Source organism: Orycteropus afer, unplaced genomic scaffold, assembly GCF_000298275.1.
Source record: "Orycteropus afer afer isolate SDZICR_OR568_19922 unplaced genomic scaffold, OryAfe1.0 scaffold00095, whole genome shotgun sequence".
Taxonomy (NCBI): domain Eukaryota; kingdom Metazoa; phylum Chordata; class Mammalia; order Tubulidentata; family Orycteropodidae; genus Orycteropus; species Orycteropus afer.
Window position 1 is genome coordinate 2,773,456 of NW_006921682.1, and position 22,660 is coordinate 2,796,115.

The following is a 22,660-nucleotide window of genomic DNA, read 5'->3' on the forward strand; positions in this document are numbered from 1 at the left end:
GTAGGATTGCCCAACCTTCCTTCCGAGGAGTGGCTGGTGGGTTTGAACCGCCAGCCGTCTGGTTAGCAGGCAAGTGTCTTAGCCACTATGCTACCACACACATGCCTACACACACAACACAAGACAAGATGGCTCAGGGAAGCAACAAAAATTCAGGGCCAGATAATCTTCTGGAGGAAGAAATGGTATTGGAACTCCCTGATAAGAAATTCAAAAGAACCATATTTAAGACTTTTCAGCAGATTAAGAAACAGATCAAAGAGAACACAGACAAAAGTCTGGAAGAACTCAGGAAAACAATAGAAGAACAAATTGACAAAATAATAGAAAGTTGGAAACCATACAAAAAACAGTAAATAGAAATACGAGGATAAATATTAAAATTTCAGAAACAGATAATGTATTTAAAGGGCAAAGAAGTAGACTTCAATCGGTGGAAGACACAATTAGCGAAATTGAAGAGAAATCTCTTAATATGAATCTATTAAAGGAACAATCAGAAAAAAGTACAAAAAAAAAAAAAATAAATAAATAAAGGAAGCTTAAGATTTATATGGAACAACATCTAGAGGAATAACTCTTGTTATTGGAATTCCAGAGCAAGAAGAGACAGAAAAAAGAACAGAGAAACTTGTTGAATTTTTGTTTGAAGAAAACTTCTCTAATATCTTGAGAGATAAGAAGATATGCATTCAAAAACACAACAGACTGTAAATAGGATAGATCTCAAAAGAAGATCACCCATATGTATCAAAATTAAGCTATTCAAAACCAAAATCAAAGAAAGAATACAGACAGCAGCTCAGGAAAAAAGAAAAGTTACTTACAAAGGAGAATGAATAAAACTAAACTCTGGTTTATTGGCAGAAACCATGCAGGCAAGAAGGCTGAAAGAAAAAAAAAAAAAACTGTCAACCAAGAATTATATATCAAGCAAAATTTTCCCTCAAATGTGATGGCAATATCAGACCTTTTCCAGATAAATAGAAATTAAAGGAATTTGGGAAAACCAGACCAACCTAACAAGATATGCTAAAAGGAATCCTTTGGACAGAGAACCAACAATGGCAGACAATAACCTGAGATTAACACATATGAAAACATCACCCAGAAATCAACCCAGATATAGAAGTATCAAAAATAAAATAAATCTACAAGACTGAACATAACCAGAAATGTGAAATTTGTAATGATGACAACTATAAAGCAAAAAGAGGGAATAGTGTAGTTATAGAATTTCCAAACAGAGAGGAAGTCAAGATAATATCAAGTTGGAACAGACTGTTTTAAATTAAGTGTTCTGGAATTCCCATTCTTCAAATTGTTATCCGTAATTTGTTATGATCCAGACAGTCAATGCCGTTGCATCGTGAATAAAACACAGGTAAATATCTTTCTGATAATCTTTGCTTTCAGCCAAGCTGCATCTGACATCAGCAGTGACATCCCTTCTTCCATGGAAGGCATTAGGTTTAGACAGGAACATAAGATTGATCCAATAACAGATGGGAATGTGGGAGACGTGGTATGGATGTCTATGGAAGGTCTTTTCTCATGGTTATACTTTTCTGAGTGAAGTAGGAAACAATGTCATCAGCTGACAATGAGGATGGTGAAAGCCTTTTCAGCTATTTTTTTTAAAGATGTTTGAAATAATTTTCTAAGAAAGTGAGAGAGTGAACATATCCTAGAAAGTGATGAGATTTCATAGGCCGCAAAGCCAGGAACTGTAAGGACAAGAAAATGTTACTTCATCTTTATTATTATTATATTTAATAGGATGAAATGTACCAACTATTTTTTGAAACTTGTCAAATGCTATCTAAGTGGGGATGTTGGCCAAGGAGAAGGAAGGATATAGTTCTTTAAAACATCAATGATTAAAATGGCAGATAATCCATCTCCTTTATTCTACTTCTAGTAAATACTTAACTAGCCTTTGAGAGAGGGAGTGGTGTGGAGTAGAGAAAGGGAATGAGCACACATGAGAGATAATGGAACAAGGCCATAGTAGAATTTGGAGACCTGGATACATATCATTCTGCAGAATTTAGAGTCCTAGCTGTGGCCTGATGGATTATAGAAATAGATGAATAATACTCTGACTAATCACAGTGTGAAATAAAAAAGCTCTCCAAATTTTCTGCCTGCAGGTCTGTTGTATTACACTTTATTTCCAAGTTTGGAATCCCTATAGCCTCCAAAGGAGAGAAAAAAGTTAAAAAGGAAAGAGAGCCAGGGTGAAAAATGGAAATGACAACATGATGAGAATAATATGGTTGTTCATTGTTTGCCTTGCTTGCCTGCAAACCAGACAAACTGGAACTACCCCATTATGATTTCCAGAGGGCTTGAGTATGAATATAAGACATAAAGGAATGTTATAGGAATTGGTGCTATAAGAGAAAGCCATTCTAGCTCTCTTTAAAGAAAATAGTAGTGATTCTGAAGTTCTATTTATTTCTGAGACTCAGTAAAATCATCTTTCCAGACTGCTGTAATATAAAATCTTTAGCACATTTGCCTGTTTGCATGTTTACTTACATATCTCACACCTTACTTAGTCGTCCGGAGTTTTAAAAATTCTTTTGGTAGAATGGATGAATATGGATGCTATGAGCAATAATTTCTTCAATCTATTTGTCCCTGCACTTATAATTTCTGTACTTAGGCCAAGACCTCCGGAGAACAACCTACTAGATTGTAACATCTTTTACCTAGGGTCTGACAGCCTCGCTCAAAACCTTTGAATAGGCCCATTATAGGCTTGCTCTATACTGATCAGTAAAGTATCTCATTTTCCTTCCTCCAGAACAAAAGAAAAAGGCTCTGTAATGTTCAGACATCATCTCTGTTATCTACATATTTTAAATAAAAAACAAGGAGACTATCAAGTAGTCAAGAACATAGACTATCTACCACTTGGGAATGTACTTGTAATTTCATATTACAACTGCCTGTCACACTATGCCTTTCAATGATTCACTGACAAGGAAAATTAGAAAATCATTCCATTCTTTAAACATTCATTACATTGTTGTGTTGTATGAAGAAACTCAAATTAGAGAAAAAGAGACATAATTTCCTGACTATATATATTTTTTCCAATAATCTATCTTTCAACCCATCTTGTATTTATTAAGTATCACTATGCACCAAATGGGAGCTCTGGTAGCATAGTGCCTAAGGCACTTGACTGCTAACCAGAAGGCTGACGGTTCAAACCCATCAGCCACTCCTCGGAAGGAAGATGGGGCAAACTACTTCTGTAGTGATACTATCTTGGAAACCCAAGGAGGGGTCGCTATGAGTCGGGTCTGACTCAACGGCACATAACAACAACAACAATATGCACCAGATAAGGAGTTATAGTGGTACAGTGGTTACAACATTCAGCTTCCAACCAAAATGTAGGCAGTTGGAACCCACCAGCTGCTCTGAAGGAGAAATATGAGGCATAGTGTTTCTGTAAAGATTTACAGCCTTGGAAATCCTATGCAATAGTTCTACTCTGCTCTATAGGCTTGCTATGAGTTGAAATTGATTCAATGGCAGTGAGTTTGGTTTTTGCTTTGGGTACGCACCAAATAATATTTCTTTACCATGATATGGATCTCAAATAAATGCTAGAAAGGGCAATTCATCTGATGGAGTTGGGTTTAACTTGGTTTGGAGGACTGCCTTGCAGATTAGAAGGGAGATCGATATTCACACATTGATCAAGCTCTTCCATGCAGAGATGGAATACTGGTCCATCATCATTAATACAGAAAATAAAATATTCCAAATGACTTACCCAGTGGCTGAAACTTTTACCATTAAGGGAAAGCTCACTTTCTTGAGCTAGTGAACTTACTTTTTATAGCTCTGGTAGCATAGTACCTAAGTACTTGACTGCTAACCAGAAGGCTGGTGGTTCAAACCCACCAGCCACTCCTCAGAAGGAAGATGGGGAAATCTACTTCTGTAGTGATACCGCCTTGGAAACCCAAGGAGGGGTCGCTATGAGTCAGTCCGACTCAACAGCACATAACAACAACAACAACAAAGTGTAAATATCTTTGGAATAACCAAAACCAAAAAACCAAACTCACTGCCATTAAGTCAGTTCTGACTCATAGCGATCCTTCCTTGGGTTTCTGAGGTGGTATCTCTACAGAAGTAGATTGCACAGTCTTCTGAGGAGTGGCTGGTGGGTTTGAACCACCAGACATCTGGTTAGCAGTCAAATGCCTTAGGCACTATGCCACCAGAGCTCCCTTTGGGATAACAGTTGATCTTATTTTCACCTACTTTGGAAGGAAGATTGGGCAATCTACTTCCGTAGTGATACTGCCTCAGAAAACCAAGGAGGGGTCGTTATGAGTTGGGTCCAACTCGACGGCACATAACAACAATAAAGACTTGGCAGCACATGATTTTCTCAGATAATTAGCTATTGTTTTGGTAAGCAAAGAGAAATATCACGAAGGAATAAGACACAAACCAGGGAGTTTTTTGCAGAGCACAGTGGTTGAACAAGGTGAAGCATCTCAACAGAGGGTTCTGAGTAGCCACCCAGCAGCACTAAGATTTAGATTAAAGATAAGTAATGAAGAAACCATGGGGAAAAATGTATGTGAGTGGATTGATTTTATATTGCATTGGGCAGATCTACTGCAAAAGACTTCTTTAAAGTGTCTAAGAGCAAAACTGTCACTTTGAAGACTTAAGGTGCATCTGACCCAAGCCATGGTGTTTTCAATTGTCTCCGATTCATGTGAAAGCTGGGCAATGGATAAGGAAAACCACAGAAGCATGGATGCATTTGAATTATGGGGTTGGCAAAGAATATTTAACATACTATGGACTGCCAGAAGAATTAACAAATCGGTGTTGGAAGAAGTACAACAAGAATGCTCCTTAGGACTGAGAATGACCAGATTTTGTCTCTTGCACTTTGGTCATGTTATCAGGAAGGATCACTCCCTGGAGAAACATATCATGTTTGATAAAGTGGAGGGTCAGTGAAAAAGGGGAAGACTCCCAAGAAGATGGAGGGACACAGTGGCTACAACAATGGGGTAAAGCATAGAAAGGACTGTGAGGCTGGCACAGGACTGGGTAGCGTTTCATTCTGTTGTATATTGGGTTGCTATGAGTCAGAGCTGATTTGACAACACTTAACAAAAACAACAACAAACAGCAACAAAGATAAATTTTTTATTTGTCCTAGGGCTACTTCTGGACCTAACTTCTGGAAGTACTATGTTCTGTGAGTCTGTTTGCCATATTACATCCTCATAGCACAAAAAATTCAAATATATAACTCATCAAAATTACAAATAAACAATTTCATGTATCTTCAGGATTGCCTGTGAATATCTGGTCAAAATGACTCCTAAACCTAGAAGTGCTGATGATCTATCTATTACTCACTCATGGGTATTTTCAGAACTCATGCAATAATAATGTATGTGAGAGTTCTTCATGTACCTTTTGTCAGTGCTACACTGACAAATGGTGTAATTTTTATTATTTAAATTGCTACTTTTCCCACGTGACCCCAGAACTGCCATGACTCTGAATCTTATAGCACACAGCTTCTCTGAGTCCATCATAAATCATGAACTAGACTCCTTGTAAGGGCTCTGCAGTGTTTATTGACACATGGAATCACCTTGCAATGATCTGAGAAAACAAAATTAAAATAACTACAGGGGAATCTTTTAGGGATTTTGGGAAGTAGAGTATACCAAACCAAAACCAAATCCACTGCTGTAGAGTCGATTCTGACTCAGTGGCCCTATAGGATAGAGTAGAACTTCTCCATAGGGTTTAGAAGGCTGTGCCAAACCAAAATTACAAACAGACTGCCTCATCTTTCTCCCATGGAGCAAATAGTGGGCTCAAACTGCTGATCATTTGGTTAGTAGCTGAGTGCTTTAACCATTGTACAATCAGTGCTCTTTGTAGAGTATACACAAGTCATAACTCAGACATTACTTAGATTAATAATACCAGAATAGGACATATGGTAAACAAAACCAACCATGAAGATTACTCTCTGCTAATCTTTACATAACACACTCAAAATTAAAAAGCCTCCTTTCTCTGTGATGCTTGAATGGAGAGAGTGGTAGGCCAAGGACAATAACAGGAAGAGAGCATCATAATGAGACCATGAATGTTTTATCAGCTTCAATTAAATGGAACCCAGGTAGCTCCCGGAGTTTATGTTGTCATAGAGTTAGGTAGGTAGGTTGCAGCCCATTTACAATATTACATTTCAAGACTCCTCCCGTGCCCTACTTCCATCTCCTATTGAAAAAGTAAGACAGTAAAGTACAGAAATCATTTCCCAACGACCAGAGTTGAGATTTTGAAAACTCTTGAGGTTAGATAATTCAAGGTGAGGAATTTATGAGAAAAATATTAGGGTATTAAACATTCACCTGATAGTAGGTGAATTTTCCAAAGTTCTTTTAATATGTATTTAAATAATAAAACAAAAAATGGCAGACTACATAGAAGAATGTCAAAGACTTTAAAATCATAGCAAAATATCTCTTAAAATAGTAATAATGAACACTGTATAATCATTTCCATATACCTTCATGCTGAGACAACTTCCTGAGAAGATATGTAGGTGAGAGGAGGGAAGATAGCTATTATAACTGGGAAAAGGAATCATTGGACATCTTCTTCCTCCAGCTCCTGTTTACACCCTGAGGTTCATTCTGAGAGGTGGATCCCATGGGTGTTGCATTGGAGGCTTTCTGGTTCTCATCAGCAGGAATGTGATTGTGTGAGGGCTTAAGTCTCTTGAGTGAGATTTCTCCTCCTGTAAAGAAAGTATATTGGGCAGGTCAAGTGACATTTTTGAAAGATCTCTTTACTCTTCTTTATTGTTATTATTGTTAAGTGTCAAGTCAGCTCTGACTCATAGCAACCCTACATACAACAGAATGAAACACTGCCTGATTGGCCACCATCTGCATAATCTTTGCTATGCCTGAGCCCATCATTGCAGCCACTGTATCCATCCATCTTGTTGAAGATCTTCCCCTTTTTCATTGACCCTCCACTTTACCAGGCATGATATCCTTCACCAGGGAATGGTCTGTTCTGGTTACTTTGTGCCACTCTGACAGAAATATACCACAAGTGGGATGGCCTTAACAAACAGGAGTTTATTCTCTCACAGTCTGGAGGCTTTAAGTCCAAGTTCAAAGTGTCAGGCTCTAGGAGCTGGGTGAAAGCCCCTTGACCTTGGGCTGCAGTTCTGCCTCCTACTCCCAGCCCACTGAAGCTGTAGGCTTTCCTTCATTCAGCTGCTGGCTGCTGAGGCTGACAAACCCAAGGTTGATAAGTAACAAGGCACAGTCCCAATGTTACCAAACCACATAGCAAGCCATTGATTTAAGTCCATCGAAAGTCCCAAGTTTGGCAGAGCATGGCAGGCTGCTGAACAATGACATGGATACATGCAGGGTTCAAGCATGCCATAAGCTAGAGACTATCCCCAAGTCTTCTCTTTATTTACAGGAAGCAGACAACATCCCAAAGGCAGCTACCCAGCTGCTTGTGGTAGATCTCACCATGGAGTTGATTGCCAGTCTCATCATGTGAAATAACTACCACCAGCTGCCCAGCCACTCAACCAAGCCCAGCCAAGATGACACACAAATTTAACTACCACAGGTCCCTTCTGACAATATGACCAAAGTAGGTGAGATGAAGTCTGGCCATTCTTACCACCAAGGAGCATTCTGGCTGCACTTTTTCCAGGACAGATCTGTTTGTTCTGCCAGTCCATGATTCTTTCAGTATTTTTCACCAACACCACAACTCACAAGTAGCAACTCTTCTTCAATCTTCCTTATTCATTATACACCTTCCACATGCATATGAGGTGACTGAATATTCCATGGCTTGGTTTACGTGCACCTTAGTCTTCAAAGAGACATCTTTGCTCTTCAGCACTTTAAAGAGGTCTTTGGCAGCAGATTTGCCTAGTGCAATAGAATGTCTAATTTCTTGACTGGTGCTTCCATTGGTGTTGATTGTGGAGCCAAGTAATAATGAAATCTTTGACAACTTCAATCTTTTCTCCATTTATCATGATGCTGCTTGTGAGGATTTTAATTTTATATGGAGATGTAATCCATACTGCAGACTGTAGTCTTTAATCTTCATCAGTAAGTGCTTCAAGTCATCTTCACTTTCTGCAAGTAGGGTTGTGTCATCTGCATATTGCATATTGTTAATGAATCTTCCTCCAATCCTAATGCTACATTTTTCCTCATACATTCTAGCTTCTCAGATTATTTGCTCAGCATGCAGATTGAAAGTAGACTTTTTAAATGCTGAGTTTTAATTAGTTGATTTCTTTGGAAAGTTTTGTTTCCTTCCCTCTATGAAATGCTGTCTGCTCACTTGGTTAGTCACTGGGAATGGCTGGGTGATGGGCAACCTCCATCTCTCTAACAGGAATGTCTCTCTCTACATAGTTACTGTAATTGAGTCAGACTGAGGTAACAAAGATAGTGCTCTGGTGGCATAGTGCCTTAGGCATTTAACTGCTAACCAGAAGGCTGGTGGTTCAAACCTACCAGCCACTCTGTGGAAGGAAGATTGGGCAACCTATTTCTGTAAAGATTTACAGCCTCAGAAACCCAAAGGGAGTCACCATATGTCTGAATTGACTTGATGGCAGTGAGTTTGGTGTTTTTTGGAGGTAACAAGGGAGACAATTTAAAGCCCTCTGGTCAGAAAATGTCATTTCCAGGACTTGTGAAATAATAATAGAAAACATTTTTTTTTTTTTCCAGAACAATGTACCAAGATTTCTTCTAAATACTTTTGTATTTTAATCCTCATATTTGCTGAATGATGTAGGTATTGCTATTATCCTAATTCTACAGACGATGAAGGAGAATGACAGAGAGGAATAGTAACTTGTCCAAGATCATATACTAAGTGGCAGACTAGGGCTTCCTGTAGAGCATTCTGGCTACAGGCCCTTCACTTTTAACCTCTATCTATGTGTCATTGTTTAACATTGCTCCTTTTCAATATCATTCTCTAGGAGCTCTGGTAGCATAGTGCCTAAGGCACTTGACTGCTCACCAGAAGGCTGGCGGTTCAAACCCCCCAGCCACTCCTCGGAAGGAAGGTTGGGCAATCCTACTCCCGTAGTGATACTTGCCTTGGAACCCAAGGAGGGGTCACTATGAGTCGGGGCTGACTCATAGCATATGACTCATAGCATATGACTCATAGCTGACTCGAAGGCAAAACAACAACAACAACAGGTGGTGAAAAAAGTTACTGTGCTGGGCTGCTGTGAAAAGGGTGTGAGGTGGCATCCCACCTCCTCCAACTTCATAAGGAGGGAAAAGGATCAAGATCAGCAGCTCAAGGCTGATTTCTATCAGGCAGAGGTCAGTCTCCACCCTCCAACCTGTTTACCAATTCTGACACCACCCGTCCCTCCCATGGCACTTTCTACTTTTCCACTAATTTGTTGCAATGGCTGTATAGAACACACAGACAATACTCATGATTATGAGGCTTATTAAGGAAGGAACAAGTTAAGTTCAGGATCAGAAACAACTCAGGCAGGATACAGTTCTTCAATCAGAACAGCCTATTCTCAGCAATGCCACAGGCACACTTCTTTCTGGCCTCAGCTTCTGTCCTGCTCAAGCAAGTGTTACAAAGCTCTTTTAACACTGCTGATAGCTTATCAGGGAAGCACCCCACTCTGCCAACAAGGTCCCTGGCTGAAAGTATTCAGCTTTCTGCTCCATGAGCAAGGAAGCCTGTCGCTCTCTCTCTTGGTTCTGTTGATTATGCTGCCCCAGTTTCTCTGCCAATTCTGTGCCTCCTGGGTCAAGAAGTCCAGTTTAGGGATCTTAGGTCCATGGATGCTCTCCACTCCTAGCTGTTTGTTGATGGTGGGAAGTTCCCCTTTTCTACCTCTGCGAAGGCTAATTTTAAGTCTAGCAGGATGGCAAAGCTGACTAATCCCTACTTTAGGGTTCCATACACCTTATTTGCATGGTCCTACCCATGCAAGTGTGGTATGTACCTTATTTAAATTATTAACAAACTGTCCAATAGCCTTTGGCAAGCCATAAACATCTCACATTTGCCGTCCCAACCAGTCATCTGGTGGCAGTCACAAACACCATGGGAAGAAGGGACACATGAAGCAATTCACTGCTCTGCAGGTGCTAACTGAAAGGTTGAAGTTTCAAGTCCACCCTGAGACACCTCAGAAGAAAGATCTGGTGATCTACTTCCACAAAATCAGCCATTGAAAACCCTGTGGAGCATAGTTCTATGCTGACATACATGGGTTTGTCGTGACTCTGAGTCAACTTTATGGCAACTGTCTAACAGGTTAACTTTGCAATATCATCAACACATCCTCAATCCTATCTGACCAAGCACTGCCTAATAGCAGCATCTCAAGGGCACAACTGTTTAATTACTTCAAGAAGCTACCAAAGCACCAGAGAACATCATACAAAATTATCCGTATTCATGAGACCATAGAAATAATCTATGGCCTAGGGAGGAACTCACAGAAAAGTGACGGTAAGGTAAGGGCTCCATAGACCCATCCAGTTTCACTCTCCCATTAGATAATTTTGAGTTACAGTGATTTTCATGCTCTGACTCATAATTCACGTAGTTGCAGAAAATGTGTACAAAAATATATTTGCAAAAAATTCAAAATTTATTTAAAAGAACTTATATTTTATTTAGAAGACACTTTTAGGGCCTTCCCCTATTAGTATTTACTGATTACTTTAAGAAAATGATCACCAGCTGGTATTGATTGAAGTGTGTCCCCTCAAATATGTATTGAAATCCTAATTGTTATAACTGTGGATGTACCCCAGTTTGATAATAGGGTTTTATTAGTTATGTTAATGAGTCTAGATCAGTGTAGGGTGTGTCTTAAATCTAATCACTTCTGAGTTACAAGGTGCAGCATTGACAGAACCAATAAAGTACAAACTGGAAAAGACTGATGCCATGTGAAGATCATCTACAAACCAAGGGACCAAGGAAAGTCTAGGGCTACTGATAACAAAGGAATTGAATAGCTGAGACCCTGATTTGGACTTTTATCCTCCAGAACTATAAGGAAATACATTTATATTGTTTAAAGCCACCCACTGAGATGTGGGTTATAAATGTGGGTTACAATGTTGTTGTTGTTATGTGCCATCGAGTTGGACCCGACTCATAGTGATCCCTCCTTGGGTTTCCGAGGCAGTATCACTATGGAAGTAGATTGCCCCATCTTCCTTCTGAGGAGTGGCTGGTGGGTTTGAACTGCCAGCTTTCTGGTTAACAGTCAAGTGCCTTAGGCACTACGCTACCAGAACTTCCTGGGTTACAATAGCACTAAGAAATTAACACCAGCTAAATGGCCTAAGTCTAGGATTGGCCACATTTTACAATTGATCTTGGACCCACTTGGCCTTGCCCTTAGTAACAGTGCAGCTATAACATCTTTCTTCTTGCTTCATCTGTCAATATCCTTGTTTTATTTCTTCCTTCATCCCTCTTTTTTTCTTAGTCATCCTGTCATACTTACATACATACCAAGCTTCAGGACTCCATGCTTTAACAAAGCAAGTAAATAAACACACTTTTTGTTTCATAATCTTTTTTGGAGAATAAATGAGATAATATGAAAATGCTTTTGAAATAGTAAAATCTATATAAATGCAGCTTATTATATTCCTCCTTCCAAGAATATTCTTTTCTGAGTAAATTTTCTTTTTCAAAATATTCCAAGGTATTTGTTTGGGTTCTAGTTACCACTATATTTCTGGGTATAAATATTGACTGTTATACAATTTAAACAAATTAGTTTTTCTTTGTGTGTGTGTGTGTGTGCATGTGTATGTGAATAGGTTTGTATGTTCATGCGTATGTTTTCTTGATTTCCTCATAGTAGGCTTTTCTAGGGTTTCTTCCTCCTTTAAGATCTCATCCTACCTCACTTCCTGGCATAATCTAAGTTATCCTCTAACCTTTCTCATTTTGTCTCATAAATGCTTCATACAATGAAAAAGATCAGAGCTGTTTGATGATATTTTCACCATTTTAGTTCTATACACTTACAGAAAAGGAACCATTACTTATTTTCTGTGATCAAAAAATAATCAGGTTTTCACCCTTTGGCAATTCAATATCATTGGGAAATAGTTTATGAGTTCTTCTGTTTATGAGTCCTTCACAGAAGAATGCATCTTAGGCTCTGCAATTCTTCAAGGATAAGAATCCAATAGGGCAATATAGGCTGAGAAAGTACACTAATCAGCACACTTTGCTCTTTATCATTCATGATTTTTCAGGGTGAAGTAACATATTGTGCCATTTAAGTCTCACAGGAAATGAACAGAAGGGCAATTCCTCATATAGTCTAGGAAATTGAAATTACTCTATTACATCCTGTATGGTAAAATGTTTAATAATGATGAATGTTTTATATTTTTGTTTTGTATTGTCTTAGTAAAGAGGAGGATATTTCTTAGGCAGTATTGTAAAAACTTTAATGTGGATAAGTATAGGTATAATAATTACTACCAATAAGATGCATTGCTAATGACATCAAATATACTTGAATTTGATAAGAAGGACAAATTGAAGAGTATCTAAATGAAATTTTGAGAAGATCTATTAAGTCATGAATTTTTTCCCTGCAATGAAAAACACAATAGGAAGACAGGCAAGCAGGGAAGAACAGTTGGGAAAATATTCTAAATTGCAACTGTGGATGTTCCCCAACGTACTGAGCTGTCTTGTTAGCTCAAAAATTTGAGACTGTGTCTGTGCCTTTTCCACAGAGGCCAGAGTCAAGGTTGGCATTATTCTCTTTTTAGAGGTACAACAGGAATCTCGTTCTCAAGGGTTTAAGAGGATTAACTTTTTATCAACGTTCATATTCACCCAGGTTAATTGATGTTTGGCAAAGCTAAGCTCTTTGATAAAATTGTTCAATACTTTGTAAAACAAGGACCCTGAAGATGTGTAAAATAAAGCACTTTGGAGTAGGAACAGCCAGTGGCTTCTCTGGAATGTCTTATTTTAAACCAAAAGAAAAAAAAAAAAAAAACCCAAACGCATTGGTGTGGAATCAGATCAGACTCATAGCGACACTTCCTTGGGTTCCTGAGGTGGTATCACTAGGGAAGTAGGTTGCCCAACCTTCCTTCCGAAGAGTGGCTGGTGGGTTTGAACCACCAGCCTTCTGGTTAGCTGTCAAATGCCTTAGGCACTACACTATCAGAGGGAGTGTTTATTACAGAAACAGAGAAATCAGTGGTTCACTGGTAGAAATCTTGCATTGGTTTTCCACGTGGGAGGTCCACATTGTATTCCCAACCAATGCACCTCATGTGCTGCTGCCACCCATCGGAAGCTTGCTGTGACTATGATGCTGACTAGGTCTCAGTGGGGCTTCAGACTAGGGAGAAAGGACTAGGAGGAGAGGACTAGGAAGAAAGTCCTGATGACCTACTCCTGAAAATCGGTTAATGAAAACCCTTTGGACTACAAGGGAACATTGTCAGATTCACAACTGTTTTTGGTGTTAGCACAGGACCAGGCAGTATTTTTTTTTCCATTTGAATGGGCTCGCCATGAGTCAGGACCGACTTGACAGCAGGTAACCACTACAAATATTACCACAGACTGGGCTCCAGGGCCAGAGGTGGTCCTCAGGCCACTGCCTCTCAGAAATGTCATGTTTGTGCCCCCAGCACAAAGCAGTAGCTAAAAAGGCCAGGTCCTAGAGGAGGTGCTGTGGGGCCTTTGGGAAGAGATGGCAGCAAGACTTCTTTCCACATGCTCTGTTGTGCCATGTTTTGGTTTTGTTACCATGTTCAGGTCCAAAAGGGGTAAGTGGCACTGGTCTGGGGGCTTGTCAGGGATTGAGTTGTGTCCTCCAGAAAAGACATTTTGAAGTTCTAACCCCTGTGCTTATGAACATGACCTTGTGTAGAATACGCTTCACGGAAGCAGAGCCCAAACCAAATCCACTGCTGTGGAGTCAACTTTCACTCACAGCACCCCTACAGGACAGAGTGGAACTGCCTCACATGGTTTCCAAAGAGGTGAAAAAAAAAAAAATTACTACAGAGAAGTATTCATGTTCCATCTAACACCTCTGGTCATATTCTCTCTCCTTTAAGATGATATGTGTGGGATGGGAGGGTTACAAACAGGCTGGGGAAAATGCATTCATCAGCCAGGCTGATGAAATGATTCAGGTGCAATGGGCAGCACATCCCATATGCACACTCCTCAGGACATCAGGCAAACCATACTGCAAAGGAGATGCCTGGGCATTGGACTTCTTTCATGCTTTTACTAATTTGATAGGTAAGCTTTAGTGTAAATTAAGAAGGAAGAAAGACATAGTTGTTAAAAAGACAAAGTAAAACTGAAGGTCCTCCTGCTTACTAACTCTGTGACCCTAATTTGATCTTTATATTTCAATTTCTTCTTCTGTAAAATGGAGATATTAATAGGGTCAACTTCTAGAGTTGTAGTAAGGATTAAATGCCTAGACTCTAGTAACACTCTAAGCAGAGTGCCTGGTGTTCAGTAAAAAATCACAAATGGAAGTTATTATTGTATAATTTGAATATTATATCCTTGTCTTTTACTGTGAAACACTAGGCTTTCACTAATACAATCCTATGCTGTTGATTTAATAATGAACAGAGATGGTTCTTCCTTGGGGGCTAATATTGTTCTTAACATCATAATTTTACAAATATCTTAAAATTATACCCACCCACCTCTGTACACAAAAGTATATATTCATACATATATGTTGTTGTTGTTATGTGCCGTTGAGTCGGATCCGACTCAAAGTGACCCCTCCTTGGGTTTCCCAGGCGGTATCACTATGGAAGTAGATTGCCCCATCGTCCTTCTGAGGAGTGGCTGGTGGGCTTGAACTGCCAGCCTTCTGGTTAGCAGTCAAGTGCCTTAGGCGCTAAGTTTGAATCTCCAGCCTTCTGGTTAGCAGTCAAACGCATTATGCCACCAAAGCTCCTACATATATATACACACAATATTTGTTGTTGTTAGGTGCTGTAGAGTCAGCTCTGACTCATGGTGACCTTATGTACATTAGAACAAAATATTGCCCACTCCTGTGCCATCTTGACAAATCTTGCTGTGCATGAGCCCATCTTTACAGCCATTGTGTCAATCTATCTAGCTGGGGTCTTCCCTTTCTTTGCTGACCCTCAGCTTTACCAAGCATCCTTCTCTGGGGTATAGTTTCTTCTGACAACATGACCAAAAATAAGTGAGACAAAGTTTGGTCATTCTCGCTTCCAAGGAGCGTTCAGGCTGCACTTCTTCTAGGACAGATCGGTTTGTTCTTCTGGCAGTCTATGGTATTTTTAGTATTCTTCTCTAACATCACAATTGAAAGGCATCACTCTTTTTCTGTCTTCTTTACTCATTGTCCAGCTTTGGCATGCATATGAAGTCATTTAAAATACCATGGTTTGGATCAGGCATAACTTAATCTTCAAAGTGATATCTTTGCTTCTCAACACTTTAACTAGGTCACTTGCAGCAGATTTGCCAAATGAAATATGGCATCTGACTTCCTAACTGCTGTTTGGGCATCTACTTCTGTAGAGATACCACCTCAGAAACCCAAGTAGGGGTCGCTATGAGTTGGATCTGACTTGACAGCAGTGAGTTTGGTTTGGTTTTGGCTTCCATAGGTGTGGACTGTGCCTCCAAGTAAAATAAAATCCCTGACAACTTCAATCTTTTCTCCATTTATCCTGATGTTGCTTACTGATCCAGTTGTGAGAGTTTTCATTTTCTTTATAGTGAGGTGTAATCCATATTGAAAACTGTAGTCTTTGATCTTCGTCAGTAAGAGTTTCTAGTCATCTTCACCTTCAGCAAGCAAAGTTGTGTCATCTGCATATTACAGATTGTTAATGGTCCTTCTTCCAATCCCTATCCTATGTTCTTCTTCATATAGTCCAGCTTCTCAAATTAGTTGCTCAGCATACAGATTGAATAAGTATGGTGAGAGGATACAAGTCTGATGTACACCCTTCCTGATTTTAAACCATGCAGTACATCTTTGCTGTCTCTGAACGACAGCTTCTTTGTCTATATACAGGTTCCTCATGAGAACAATGAAGTGGTCTAGAATTCCCATTCTTTTGCAATGTTATCCATAATTTTATATGATCCACAGAGTTTAATGCCTTTGTATAGTCAATAAAACATAGGTAGACATTTTTCTGGTATTCTTTGCTTTCAGCTAAGATCCATTTGACATCAGCAATTATACCCCTAGTTCCATGTCCTTTTCTGACCCCAGCTTGCATTTCTGGAAGTGCCTTTTCAATATACTACTGCAACTATCTTGAATTATCTTCAGCAAGATTTTACTTGTGTGAGATAGTAATGATATACACACTTAATATAATAACTGTTAAAATAATCAGAACTCACTGATTAAGATTTATTCAGAGCAGTTATTCTACACGCACATAGGGAGAACATTTAATTCCATAAAAAGCAAATGGCTAAAAGAAGGTAGGTACGATGAGTTTTATAAAGAGAAGAGAAGGGAGAAACATAGAAGATCGATCATTGAATAATCTTAAAATGACTAATTCAACCCAGGCTTCCCCTTTTACTGAGATGAACTGATATCAGTTTACTTCTTCTGGCCTGGCTACTGATAATTTCATCCTCCATCAACTTGCAGCTCAGATACTTTTTGAGATTTAAATTAGGAGGTAATCATTTGTTGACTATCCTTTTCTAGCAGGATAAGATGAATTTGTATTGTTCTAGAGCAGTTTTTGGCAGGCTATTCCTGGTTAATATTTGGTTTCTTGGTTAAGAAAAATCTGAAAATCAAAGTAAGATGTCTGTTATTAATTTTTCTCTTCAACATATCTACTAACCTATATATCTATTCCACAACCAATGTGTCAGTTTGTCGTACTGTAGTGAACGTTGTGTTGCTGTGGTGATGGAAGCTATGCCAGCAGTATTTCAAATACCAGCAGGGTCACCCAGGGTGCACAGGTTCCAGTGGAGCTTCCAGGTTAAGATGGGCTAGGAAGAAAGGCTCAGTGATCTACTTCTGAAAATTAGCCAAGGAAAACCTTGTAGATTGCTACAGAATATTGTCTGATACAGTGCTACAGGATGAACCTTCAAGGTTGTGTTGTAGAGAAAAAGTCTCTAACTCTGTTAAAGTAAAATAAAAGAGATTTATTGAAGCCAAGAAATCATTTGAATGGGGAATCATGGAAATCTCAACAAGTGAAGCCAGGAATCCAATAAAAGGAGTCATAAAGCACACATAGTTGTAGTGCTGTGGGGAGAAACTACAAACACAATATTCTGATTGCATACAGTAATTGAAGTCAGTCAAAAGTAGGACCAAGCAAAATATGACAATTTCATATTGTTTGTTACATTAATACAACTGTTCACAATGGGTAGGACACAATTACAAATATTTGTAATTTTGGATGAGTCACATGGCTATCTCAAAACAATGGTATGATGATGACATAACAGCTACCATCAGGAACAGATTGTTAAACATTGCCTCACTCAGATCATTAGATCTTCTGAAAATCTAAAACAAACAGATTGACAAAGTTTGATTACAATTTGGTTACAATCTTAGCCCAACCACAAATTATTAATAATAGGGTTGGATCCTAAGCAACAGGTTTGAATCTATGTGAAAATTTAAGTCTGAGCTTTTAGAATATGTTAAGCCATTTTTATTATAGGTCAGACACTGCTTTTTGATTTCATATCCCATATAATTTCTTCCTCTTGATCAGGGATTTTAAAGAACATCCTTTGATCACACTTATGAGCATACTCTCTTCTGCATGAATTTGTCAGTGTACTGCACCTAGGTGACAGCTCAACTTTAAACTCTTTTTTCCTTAACAGTTGGGACAATGAGTTGACAGTAGCAATTGTGCACTTACCAGAGCTACCTGGAAATCAAGACTACTGTCAACTCGTTGTCCCAACTATTAAGGAAAAAGGAGTTTAAAGTTGAGCTGTCACCTAGGTGCAGTACGTTGACAAATTCATGCAGAAGAGAGTATCAGTAATCTCAGTATGAGAAATGGATAGGATATGGCCACATTGGAGGAAAAAATGTGACCTACTTTCAAATGGCTAATGTAAGTTATTAAGTTTCTCTGATTTTGAGTTCCTGAATGAAGTGTTGATATACATAATCTTGTGAGCAGTAGATGAAGCAAGATTTTGAGTCTCTATAGTAGATGTGAGGAGCTATGGTGGCACAGTGGCTCAGGTATTTGGCTGCTAACCAAATGGTCAGTGGTTCACCAGCCACTCCACAGGAGAAAGATGGGGCAGTCTGCTTCCATAAAGATTTACAGCCGTGGAAACCCTACAAGGCAATTCTACCATGTCCTATAGAGTTGTTTTGTGTTGGAATTGATTCAATGATAGTGGATTTGGTTTTGTATGGTAGATGGACATTTCATAACACATTGTATAATTTCAGCAACAAAGATTAAAATTATCAATATAATTAACCCAGTTTGCAACGGGTACCATAACCAGAAACCTACACTCTTAGGTAGCCATCTGAAGATATCAAAAAAAGGATGGTAACATCAAAGTATGTATAGGACATAAACTGCCTTTTGATGAATGTTAGAATTATCCTATTCAGCTCTAGTGGTGTTAACCCAAGAGCAACAAGAGGTGTTACTGAGAAAGCAAACCACTCCTTGCTGGACTAAAAGGAGATTAGGGTTATTCTATAATTCAACACTAACTTTGCCAAGGATTCTAAAGAATTCTGTTATGTGGCCTTTCCATTACTCGTATCATGAAAATTTGGGCCATGTTATTGTTGTTAGATGCTGTTGAGTCAGTTCCAACTCATGGCGACCCTATGTACAATAGAATGAAACACTGCACAATCCTATGCTATTCCTCCTCAATTTATAATTCTCAGCATAGAAGACTATATTATTGTCCTATTCATAAGGCCAGTATTAGTCCATTTCCTAATGCCTAGGATAGATATCCATTTCACTTTTGATGATTTCCCATTTTCCTAGATTCATGCTTCATACATTCTATGTTCCAATTATTAATAGATGTTTTCAGTTATTTCTTCTCCTTTTGAGTCATGCCACATCAGCAAATGGAGGTCCCCTATAGGCTTACTCCATCCATGTCATTGAGGTCAACTCTACCTTGAAGAGGCAGCTATTCCCAGTCATATTTTGAGTGCCTTCCAACCTATGAAGCTCCTCTTCTGGCAGTATATCTGACCATGCTCTGCTGCTATGCTTAAGATTTTCAATGGCCAGAGTTTTCAGAAGTAGTTCACTAAGTCGTCCTTCCTAGATTGTTTTAGTCTGGAAGTTCCACTGAAACCTGTCTACCATGTGTGACCCTGCTGGCATTTGAAATACTGGTGGCATAGCTTCCAGCATTAAAACTATGCACAAGCCATCATAGTTTGAAAAACTGACAAATAGTGGACCTGAACCATAATTTCTCAAACATAATATTACACTATTTTGGACATGGTGGACAAGTTGCAAATGGAATATTTTAACTGTATGGTCCTTAATCGTGGTATAAAAACTCACTGTCATCGAGTTGAATCCAACTCATAGCAACCCCTCCTTGGGTTTCTATGGAAGTAGATTGCCCAGTCTTCTGAGGAGTGGCTGGTGGGTTTGAACCATCAGTCTTCTGGTTAGCAATCAAATACCTTAGGACTATGTCACCCAGCCCTTACAGCTGACACTTTGAACTTGGATTTCTAGCCTCCTAAGCTGTAAGAGAATAAATCTTGTTTGTTAAAGTCATACATTTGTGGTATGTCTGTTATAGCAGCACTAAAGGACTAAAACACCCTAGACTTTACAATCTTTGGTTAGGTAACTGAAGAAATTAAATGGAACTTCTTATTTGTGGAATAATGCTTGCCTACAGAAATATTGGAAATAAGAACTAAACTTAGGTTAGGTTTTTTTTTTTTTTTTGAAATCACAGCTATAACATGTTAACCTTACTACTCCCACACCAAATACTTTGGAATAAAGTATGATTCATACAACCTATAGGTATTTATTCCTTTGTGGAGGCTTTAACTATATTTCCATAAGAGAACTTTAAGCCATTATAATTTTAGATCAGAAGCTTCCTTTTGATTTTATATCCCATATCAGTTGGGAGGCACTCAAAATGCAAAGTAACTGCAGCAATAGACTTGAGCACACCAGTGAATGTGAAGTTGACACAGGACCAGGAAAAGTTTTGTTCTGTTGTGCATGAGGCCACCAGGAGTGAGAGTGACATGACAACAACTAACAGCAATCTATCCATCTGTCTGTCTGTCTATCTATCTATCATTATCTATCTATCTACCTGATTTTATCTTGTAGTAATATTTCTGATCATCACCTCTTAAACTATAAACTTGGAGAAACCTTGCTTCGGAATAAAAGTGAACCACTAAGAAAGGACTCAGTTTTAGGGACTTGAGGGTACTCCCAATCTCACTTACTCAGAATTGTCATTGGGCAATCTACTTCCATAATGATACTGCCTCAGAAACCCAAGGAGGGGTTGCTATGAGTCAGGATCGATTCAACAGCAGTGAGTTTGATTTTTGGTTAATGTAACTTTCACCTAATTGAGTTGAACATTGCTCAAATTATAAAACTTAATCTATACCAGAAACAGGAATTGCAACTCTTTTTAGGAGAAATTCAAAGAACATGATGTTTATCAGTAAATGTGAATGACTGAGGTTGGTCTCAATAATTATTTGAAAGAATTATTATTGAAAGAAGGACTGTTTATGCACAGGGAGACAGCACAGGGGGCAGGAGTGCATGGAAGGATGGACACAGGGAAGAGGTAACTATTGGGAGAAAGTGGGAGGGGAGATGTTGCATTGGGGTAAATTGTAGCCAATGTCATGAGACAACGTGTGTGTGAACTGCTGTATGGAAAGTGAATTTGCTCTGTAAACGTTCACCCAAATCACAATAAAAAAACAAATAAAATTAAAAAAATTAAAATAAAAGCCTAATGAAGGCAAAAAAAAAAGTTTATGATGTTTACAGTGTTAAACTTTGCTAAATATATATAAGAGAGAGGGTTCATGTCAGAATATTGACTTTTGAATCTCACTGGACAAAATTGGGATTCCTGGTTGTCACAGAATATTACAAAATTATTTCATGTTCATGGTGGTACTGCATATGTAAGTGAATAAATTGTCTGCAATTCAAATGGGCAATAATATAAGATAATTAAGTAGACCGGGTACTTGGTCTATTGAATAACTTTAAAATGATATTTAGTAAGATAGGAAAACATCATAGAAAAATGCTTATAATAAACATAATGTTAAATGATTAAAGAAATTAAAAAAATCATATGTATATCTCAGTAAAGTTATATAAAGCCTGAAGGGAAAAGTTAAAAAATATCTGGAGCAATAGTTTTATCAAATGCCTTTCCTTGCTATCAAAACTTTTAGTATGTTTTGGAATGTTAGGTCATTATCACATATGATAGAAAAATATTTAAAAAAAAAAAAAGAATTATTTCTGCCAGAGTCCAAAGAACATTACAAATCCAACAGTACATATACAAATTACAAGTTTTCAGTAACAACAATCTGGAGGGTCTTCATTGGTCCAACAAACCAAAAAGGAAGAAGGTAAGAGTAATAATTACCCTTTATCTAAATGTCTTCATTGTTGTGAGGATACACCCAGGCAAGTTCTCTAGTCCTTCTTGAATGTACCTAGTTAATCTATTGTTCCTGGTGGCAACTTGCCTCTCCCTGGGGTTTCCTGGCTACATTGGTGGTTGAGTGGTCACAAGTGTTGGGGAAGTAACAGAAAACTCAAAATGGCATCTGAACTTATGTCAAGGCTCAAAATGGAGTCAGGGCTCCAACTGTAGGCCACAGTCTTCTGTAAATTAAATGTTTTTAGATTTCAGGCTCTAATGCAGACTTCTGGTAGCATAACCAGAAGGCTGGTGGTTCAAACCCACCAGCCACTCCTCGGAAGGAAGGTTGGGCAATCCTACTTCCGTAGTGATACTGCCTCGGAAACCCAAGGAGGGGTTGCTATGAGTCGGGGCCGACTCAACGGCACATAACAACAACAACAACAATGCAGACCTCAGAGGATGCTAATGGGATGGAATAGCTGGGGCAAGTGGCTCTAACCTGTACCTGTTGTCACAGAGAAGGGCAGCCAGATTTCCTCTGTGAAGTGGTGCTGCTATGTAGTAAGAAGGACAGATTCATTAGACCAAGCAACCACTCAATGAAATATTACCCAAGGAGACTGCTATTCTGCTGGGGTGTGTTGGTCTGCAGGGAGAAAAGGGTAGGGCTTGAGAGTTGTAGGTTAGAAATAAATGGAATTACATGAAGAACGTAATGTCCTAAGAGTGAGGGCCAAGGAAAGTTTTTGCCCTCCAGTGGCTCCATGGTAGGAGGAATCAGGCAAATGATGCACTATGTGCCCTTGTCTGGGCCTTGAAATGAATTCACAGTGATGGATCTATTCCTATGCACCAATGTGAGCCC